Source organism: Lipotes vexillifer, unplaced genomic scaffold (genome assembly GCF_000442215.2).
Source record: "Lipotes vexillifer unplaced genomic scaffold, Lipotes_vexillifer_v1.1 scaffold1463, whole genome shotgun sequence".
NCBI lineage: Eukaryota > Metazoa > Chordata > Mammalia > Artiodactyla > Lipotidae > Lipotes > Lipotes vexillifer.
Genome location: NW_006778536.1, coordinates 418,727 through 426,975, shown reverse-complemented (window position 1 = coordinate 426,975; position 8,249 = coordinate 418,727). Strand labels below are relative to the sequence as shown.

At 43.4% G+C, this 8,249-nt stretch overlaps 1 protein-coding gene across 1 annotated transcript in view; it reads left to right on the top strand.

The window, feature by feature from the left end:
• SRD5A1 (steroid 5 alpha-reductase 1) overlaps window positions 1–8,249 on the top strand; it is a 24,069-nt gene that overhangs the window by 4,415 nt on the left and 11,405 nt on the right. The gene's annotated exons all lie outside the window — the stretch shown is intronic.

Below are 8,249 nucleotides of genomic sequence, written 5' to 3'. Positions count from 1 at the left end.
GAAAGAGTCTTTTACAGAAGGAAAGAAAAGCAAAGGGAACTAATCCAAATCTAGGAAGTGCTGTAGATTTCAACGATGTCAAATTGTTGAGAAAAAAAGTAATACAGTCAAATATTAAAATCAACAACCACTCTCAGTTTTAAACATTTAAAAATGGTTATATCTACCATTACCTAAATTACTGCCAGATCACCAAGTTGGTTACTTAGTGTTCCCAAACTTGGGTGGGTGACATTATAGGCTGCCCTAGGAGATGATGTCCAACTGCTTCCATTTCCAGAGTCAAATCATTTGCTGAGTGATTGCGTTATTTCTCGTTGCAAGAAAACTGCAGTGTTGTTATTGCAATTTCCTTAAAAATTTAAGGAAAAATTTGTGGTTTGCTTTATTAATTTTGCCTGATTCTCTCTGAGCCTTTTCAAATAAGCAATTGCAAGTCTTCAGCCCAAGAAATCAGATTTCTCCCTCTCACTCATCAGGTCTGTTCTGAATTTATTAGGTTCCAGGACTTAAAATACATGTGTGCGTATTGCATGCAAAAGAACCTACAACTGAGGTACGTGCTCCTGTAGAAAACTTAGAAAATGTGGAGGAATTGAAGGAAGAAAATAAAAACAACCTATAGTTCCATCACCTAGAGATAACACTGACGATATTTTGGCATATCTCTTTCCCATCTCCTTCACTGTCTTTAATAAGTTTTTGATCACTTTTTTTTTCTAAGCAGTAAAGATAACACGTATAAACACGCATAAAACCTTATATCCCACTTTTGTCACTTAACATAAGTATTATACTGGCCTAGTAGAAATACTTACTAAAGATGACTTCTAAAGACCAATGTGCCACAGAGTGAATAGAGAGAGCCAGCCCTGCTTGGTCCTGTTTCTCGCCACCACCTTGCGATGTGTTGGATGGCACACCTGAGATATAGCCTCGGAGCCTGCCTCTTCCTAGCCTACTGTCTCTCTCCATCACCCAGGGCACCGTATTCCTCTGAGCCTCTGGGTCCTGATCTATTAAATAGGGTAAATAGTAACAGTTCTGAAAGTATTTTTTTTTTAAAAAAAGCATGTTGTATAGGATTAGGAATTATTGGGAACATTTTTATCAGGAACTACGAGAAGCACTTTTGTGCTTTCTAAGCATGGAAACTCACCCAAAAAGTAAGCAGGTGGCAGACTGCCCTGAGCATCAAAGCCCCGCGGAGTTTCCGGCATCTCAGGGCTTTTGGTTCATCCAGTCATCAAACATTCCCTGCATTCCTGATTGTCCTACAAACACAAACTTTTGTAAGTTTACCTGTAATAAAAACAATTTGAAGATTGGGCTTCCCTGGTGGCGCAGTGGTTGAGAGTCCGCCTGCCGATGCAGGGGACACGGGTTCGTGCCCCGGTCCGGGAAGATCCCACATGCCACGGAGCGCTGGGACCGTGAGCCATGGCTGCTGAGCCTGCGTGTCTGGAGCCTGTGCTCCGTAACGGGAGAGGCCGCAGCAGTGAGAGGCCCGCGTACTACAAAAAAATAATAATAATTTGATGGAAAGTACATATTCCTTCTTTACATGGAACAGAAAGAAAATAAAATAAGGAAACTGTAACACAATGAAGAACAAAGTGTCAAATTCAATCCCACATCTGCTTCTGATGATGTAGGAAACAGAATTCCTTCCTAGCTCTTTGGGACCTGGCTACTGTGTATCCAGAAGAGGAAATGGCTTTACAATCCAGTACCTAAATAAAATACTTTTAAGTCCAAGTGCTTCATAGTTTCTCAAAAGATTATTTCTATTTTAAGGAATTTTCAACCTCTGACTTAATACCGTTATTTTAAAGAGGGGTGATATTCATTTCCCTTAGGTGAGTGTGAGGGTGAGGCAGTGTCTGAGAAGAGCTTTTGAAGAGTGTCTGTTGTAACCAAGGAGGCCTGGGTCCCAGACCCTGGCGCGTGACTGGTGCTGTGTCCATCCAGCAGGTGTGCCTGCCTTTCTTACTGTCTGAGCCTGGATCCTTCGCCCTGATAAGCGGCTGGGTCCATGGCAATCCCTGAGCTGCTCTTGCCCCTCCACAGTCTGGATGAAGGCTCAGATGAAAGCCAAGCCCAGAAGCCACCACTCCTTGGTCCCATTCTGGTTCCTAATTGGCCCAAGTCAAAGGAAAACACTGCTGACAACAGCTGCCTGGATTTCCGAGGAAAAGATGTAAAGCTAAATGGAATAACCCAAAAAGAGAAAAATAATCGAAAAGATGCCAAGAGGGGGCAGAGCACTCCCCTCTGGAAGGCATGTTGCATTTGGACATCTGGCCCCTGAAGACCCTGGCCGGCATGTCCTCAGAGGCAGTCCTAGTGGTCTGCAGGCATAGGTGGCATTGCTCAGCATAGCTTGTTCTGACTTCGATGGTTTTTATGGCCAGGCCTGTGGACATCAGGGTCACTGCTGTCCCCTCCAAGGGCAGAGAGCAGAGAGCAACGGAAGAGGCCTGTGTCAACCTTTATAAGGCCCTGTTTCCAGTCCTTGCCCCTTTACTGATATTCACGTGAGACCAAAGAGAGGTAAATCCTCTCCCCAGGTCCTTTATGACTGTCTTCCCCAAGTTCCCCCCAGGGCATGCATAGGAGCAGAAGTCAGTGCACCTCTCCTGCCTGGTCAGGTAACAGGACACAGGTGTGCAGTCCCTGCCAGCCACCAAGCCACAGTGAGCCCCGGGACGCAGCGGCTGCCCGAAGTCCAAATGCCGGGGCCACAGGCAGGAGTGTTTTCTAAGAAAATCAAAGTGATGGTTCTAGGTTAGATCTACTGTTTTAATCTAGACCAGTGGCTGTGAACTTTTTGGGAAAGGGCCAGATAGCACATATGTTAAGCTTTCTGGGCCAAAGGACAAAATAAGGTACATGGTGTAGGAATTTATAACAAAAGAGAAAACAAGATTTCACAAAAGTTGTATTGACAAAATTTGCAATATGATACCTTAGTGCAATTTTGGTAATACAGGTGTAATGAGAAGAATGGGGTTCTTTTTTTTTGTTGGGGAATAACATTTAACTTAATTGGACATCAGGGTTAGGGCACCTTCTTATGAAAATCTCTTGTAAGTGTCTACCTCTTACCATGATGACATTTTATCTTTGAAAATGTCCTTTCGCACATGTATGTCCTGCCAAATATTCGTATCAGTCCACAAGTTTATGATTTTAATTTAACACAACTCTGGCTTGAAAGCCTTTTGTGAAAAATTTTTAAACTTTATTCTATAAATGTATTTATTTATTTATGGCTGCGTTGGGTCTTCGTTGCTGCGCGCACACTTTCTCTAGTTGCGGCGAGTGGGGGCTACTCTTCGTTGCGGTGCGGGCATTGGCAGGCGGATTCTTAACCACTGAGCCACCAAGGAAGTCCCATGAAATTCTATTGCATTCTTCTCTCTTGATATCTGCCTTTTAGTGGGTCATGACATTGTAGATTAATATCTTGCAATTGAATATCAGGTGGCAGCTCCTCGATTACACAGCTAAGTGGATTTTGAAGTATGGAAACCAAGGTTCGAGAAGCACTGCTAGAACTAGTCTGGGCTTAGAAATTGTCCACTGCACATTGATGGGAGAAAGTAGATCTTGCTGCTGCTTTTAATTTTAACAGCATGGAAAGTATTAATATATAGAGCAGTCTGACATGACTTGTGATTCAAAGAGTGTCAGTTGTCATTGAAATAACTATCACAGTGTAAATTTTGCACCTAAGTGATTTTTGTCCTACAGTTTTAGGTGGATTCACTAAGAAGGTGAACTGAGCCTGCAGCAAAAGCTAATTTCCAAACCCTTTAAAACTCAGTAATAGTGGGCTTCCCCGGTGGCACAGTGGTTAAGAATCTGCCTGCCAATGCACAGGACACAGGTTCGAGCCCTGGTCCGGGAGGATCCCATGTGCCACGGAGCAGCTAAGCCCCTAGGCCACAACTACTGAGCCTGCGCTGTAGAGCCCGCGAGCCACAACTACTGAAGCCCACACGCCTAGAGCCTGTGCTCCGCAACAAGAGAAGCCACCGCGAGGAGAAGCCCACGCGCAGCAACAAAGACCCAACATAGCCAAAACTAAATAAATTAATTAAAAAACAAAACAAAACTCAATAGTAGTGGTTGAGAGCAATTTTTCTCAATGAGAAAATTTGTCTTGAGCTCAAAATAGTGGTCAGGTCCATGGAGGGAATGTCACATGCACTGTTGACACTATTGATTCAGTGACACACAATAGATTTTGTTTGTTTTGCCAAGTACCTGATGGTATAGGAGATAGCTTTAAACACCTTACATTTTCACAAGCTTTGTAAATTTGTAATTTATCTGTGTGTCTGTCCCACACATTTTTACCACCATGGGTAATAACATCCTAGCTGATTCCACTTTAGGCTGTACTGAACTAGTGTTTCCTCAACCTCTTTGGAAGTATCCTCACCTTTAGTTGTTCCACGCAGACTGTTTAGAGAGCCTGAGCCTGCAGTCACTCCAGCCTCTCACTGAGCCCTAGAATATACAGCTGAGCAATAGCATCCAGTTCCGTGGACACACCAAGAGCCAAGGATGCTCACATGCTGCATCTTCTGTCTCGTTTTTTTTTTTTTTTTTTCAGACTGTTTAGAGAGCCTGAGCCTGCAGTCACTCCAGCCTCTCACTGAGCCCTAGAATATACAGCTGAGCAATAGCATCCAGTTCCGTGGACACACCAAGAGCCAAGGATGCTCACATGCTGCATCTTCTGTCTCGTTTTTTTTTTTTTTTTTTTTTGTGGTGTGCGGGCCTCTCACCGTTGTGGCCTCTCCCATTGCTGAGCGCAGGCTCAGCGGCCATGGCTCACAGGCTCAGCTGCTCCGCAGCATGTGGGATCTTCCTGGACCGGGTCACGAACCCGTGTCCCCTGCATTGGCAGGCAGACTCTCAACCACTGCGCCACCAGGGAAGCCCCCTGCCTCGCTTTTTAACTATAGATGTCGCTCCTGGTGTCCTAACTCCTCAAGCGCTGTTCTCCCCAAAAGGCTAATAGTAATGTACAACAAGTTTATGTTCCCTGGACATGTTTCTTTGCCTGCTACAATTAATTGCCTCACTATTGGCATATGGTTTTCCTTGCTTGGCTTACAAAATGAACTGCTTGGTAGCTTCCTGGGGGTCCGTAGCCTCATTTTCATTTCTTTTGTAAAGAAATTCTGTCCTGGGGTGCTGTTTTAAATTCTCTGATTTTTTTGATCATTGCTTTCCTGGGAGTTGGGGACATTGTGATGACGGCTCAGCCTGGTAGTGGGGACCTCTGTTATATTCTCCTGGCACAGCTATAGTGGCATTGCATCCCAAAGAATGCTTTGCCACCTGATGCGGTAACAAAATAGCCCACACTCCACTGTACCTTCAAAGCACAAAGAGGCCATCAACTTTTCTTGTTCTGACAGGATGGGGTATGCACTGGTCATACACAGCCCAGTGCTGTGCTTGGTACTCAGGTCACTGCATCACGGTGATGGGCAGCAAGCACACCAAGCAGCAGTGCAAAGTGATAAGATAGTCGCGTACAGGTTCTGTCACAGCTACTGAACTCTGCGCAGACAACATGTAAACGGAGGACCGTGGTCACGTTCCAATGCTGCTTCATTTATGGACACTGAGATTTGAATTTCATATAATTTTCACACGTCATAAAATATTCTTTTGATTCCCCTATCCCCAATATTTAAAAATGTAAAAAGCATTCTTAGCTCACAGACTGTAAAAAACAGTGGTGGTGGACAGGATTTGTCCCAGGGGCTGTGTTTGCTGACACCTGATCCAGACTCACGTTGATATCACAGGCATAGAACATTAGTGACAGATGAGGAATATTTGTGAAGGCAAAACAAAAGAGAGGTTTGGGTTTCACCTTTACAGTGTGCCAGCCAATGTTTGCCAGTTCAGAATTCAGCCCTGAACTTGAAACCGGATTGGGGGAAATCCGTCAAAAGTTTGCTGTACAGAAACGTCTACCACCTTTGCAGAATGTTTCCTCAGAGCGGCTTCTTCCAACACTTCATACATCTATAATCTACAAATTTGTGACATCTAGCCTAGAAGGTTGCCTCCCACCATTTTTTAGTACCTGTTTTTCCTATTCCAAGCTTACTGTTTTTCCCTCCACTCTCTGACCCTGCGTTTCTATTAGCCTGTGTTGAACTCAGCATGTTCCGTTCAGGTCAACAGTCCCAGTATTTCAGGAACGGAGCATTCTACATTTTAACAGGCATCTTTCTAAACCAAGTCCAACCCCTGCGTCTCCCACAAGTCTTATATCCTGCTCTCTCTTCTTTTTTTTTTTTCCGTGTTTCTCCAAACTTGGAATTCTAACACTTTCTCAGTTCAGTCCTGCAATTTGCCTCCCGGAAATTTCCTTGAGACCGTAACTCCCCAAGGAGTTTTCCCCTAACTTTCTCACCATACTGTCCACTTTCTACTTTCCCACGGCTAGAGAATCCCCTACGCTGACTGTGGAAATGAGGCTGCTCACTCCTGGTACTTCTGAAGTCTGGGCACTCAGGGACAGGGTGAGAACCATTTTGTATTCTGCCATCTACCGTTTTCTCTGGGTCTCACATAAGGGCCCCTACCCTGGCTGAGAAACAGGGAGAGGCAGAAAGGCACCTTGACAACAGTGCCCAATCACAACATGTCAGAATCCCTGCCTGTTTTTAAGGGAGCCTATGCCAGTCCAAGACACGCACACTTAGCCCCAATCAAGACCAAGTCCTGATCTTGCAGTGTGAGTGTTTGCAGTTAACCTGCACCCCCAGTGCCAGCCCACTGTACCAACTGTCTACCAGATAGGAATCATGTTTTCCCGAGGCAGAGAGAAATGGTTGAGATTCCCTGTTCTTTTTGAGGGGCTTGTCAACACTATAGTTTCCAGGTAAATCTCTGCTTCACTGATGATATCATAACCAAATGGATGCTTTGCCCTAAATTTGAATAAGATCTTCTTTGGGGGACGTGTCATGAACAAGATGAGAACCTTGAAGGCTGCTTGTGATTCATGTGAAAGTTCTCCCAAGATGCTGAGTGAGACTGTTGGGGAGAGAATCCCTTGAGGATGCATAGCCAACATTATAGTACTATTCTCGTGCTATTACTATTAACAATCAATTACGTTTTTACTCGAGTAGATGGCCAAAATGGAAACAATAAGTGTTTACATTTTTCCTTGTTTTAAGCTATAATTTACATAAATAAAATTCACTCATTTTAAGTCTATAGTTTGATCAATTTTGGTGATTGGATTAAGTTGTGTAGTCATGGCCACAGTCTGGATACAGAACTGTTGTACAACAATTCCTTTCACTGACAGAGGGATTCAAGTTGTCACTTTCTTCTTGGGTCAGTTTTGGTCACCTTTGTCTTTTAAGAATTTTGTCTATTTCATCCACGTTGTCAAATGTATTGACATAAAGCTGTTGAAAATAGTTTCTTATTATCCTCTTAAGAGCTGTAGGTTACATAGTGATGCCCCTTCTTTAAATGTATTACACACTGATTCTAAAGAGAAAATTCAAACACAGAATAAAATTTTGCATCCTGTTTTCTTCATACATTTCAAGTTTCTTGTCCTTGTATTCTCCCTCTTTAAATTTTTAGTAATGTGTCCCTACACCAGCGTGATATAACCAAAGAACATGATGTCAAATTGCCCAGGTTTACACTGTAACTCAGCCACTCTCTAGCCCTGTGGCCTTGAGCAGCTTACATAACCACTCTGAGTCTTAATCTTGTCCTCTGTCAAATGTGCATAACGCTATCTCCTGTGCAGGTAGCTGGGAGGCCTTGCTGTGATGGGCACTCAGGGAATGAGAGCCATTGTGATGGTGATGGACAATGTGATGGTGGTCCCCAACTCGTAATGCTCAGACTAGAAAGACGAGTTACTAGTTTTAGGATGGTGGGAATTTTGAGAGCCTCTTGAAGCCTTCAGTCTCTCTCATTCAGTGTGTCTGTTTCACATTCTGTACAGTTGGAATCCTGAGTTTGTGCACAGTGGTGTCCATTATTGAAACACGGTTAATTCTTTAACTAGAAATGCTGCTTTTAACAGATGTAGTACTCTGGGCAAGTATTACTAAGAATTACTTTTGTACAAAAAGCAGGATTAAAAACCCAAGACATTTAAAGTAGAATTGCAGAAATTAGATTCTTTATCGTTGTTGCTTTTCTTAAAAAAAAAAAAAATATATATATATATATAT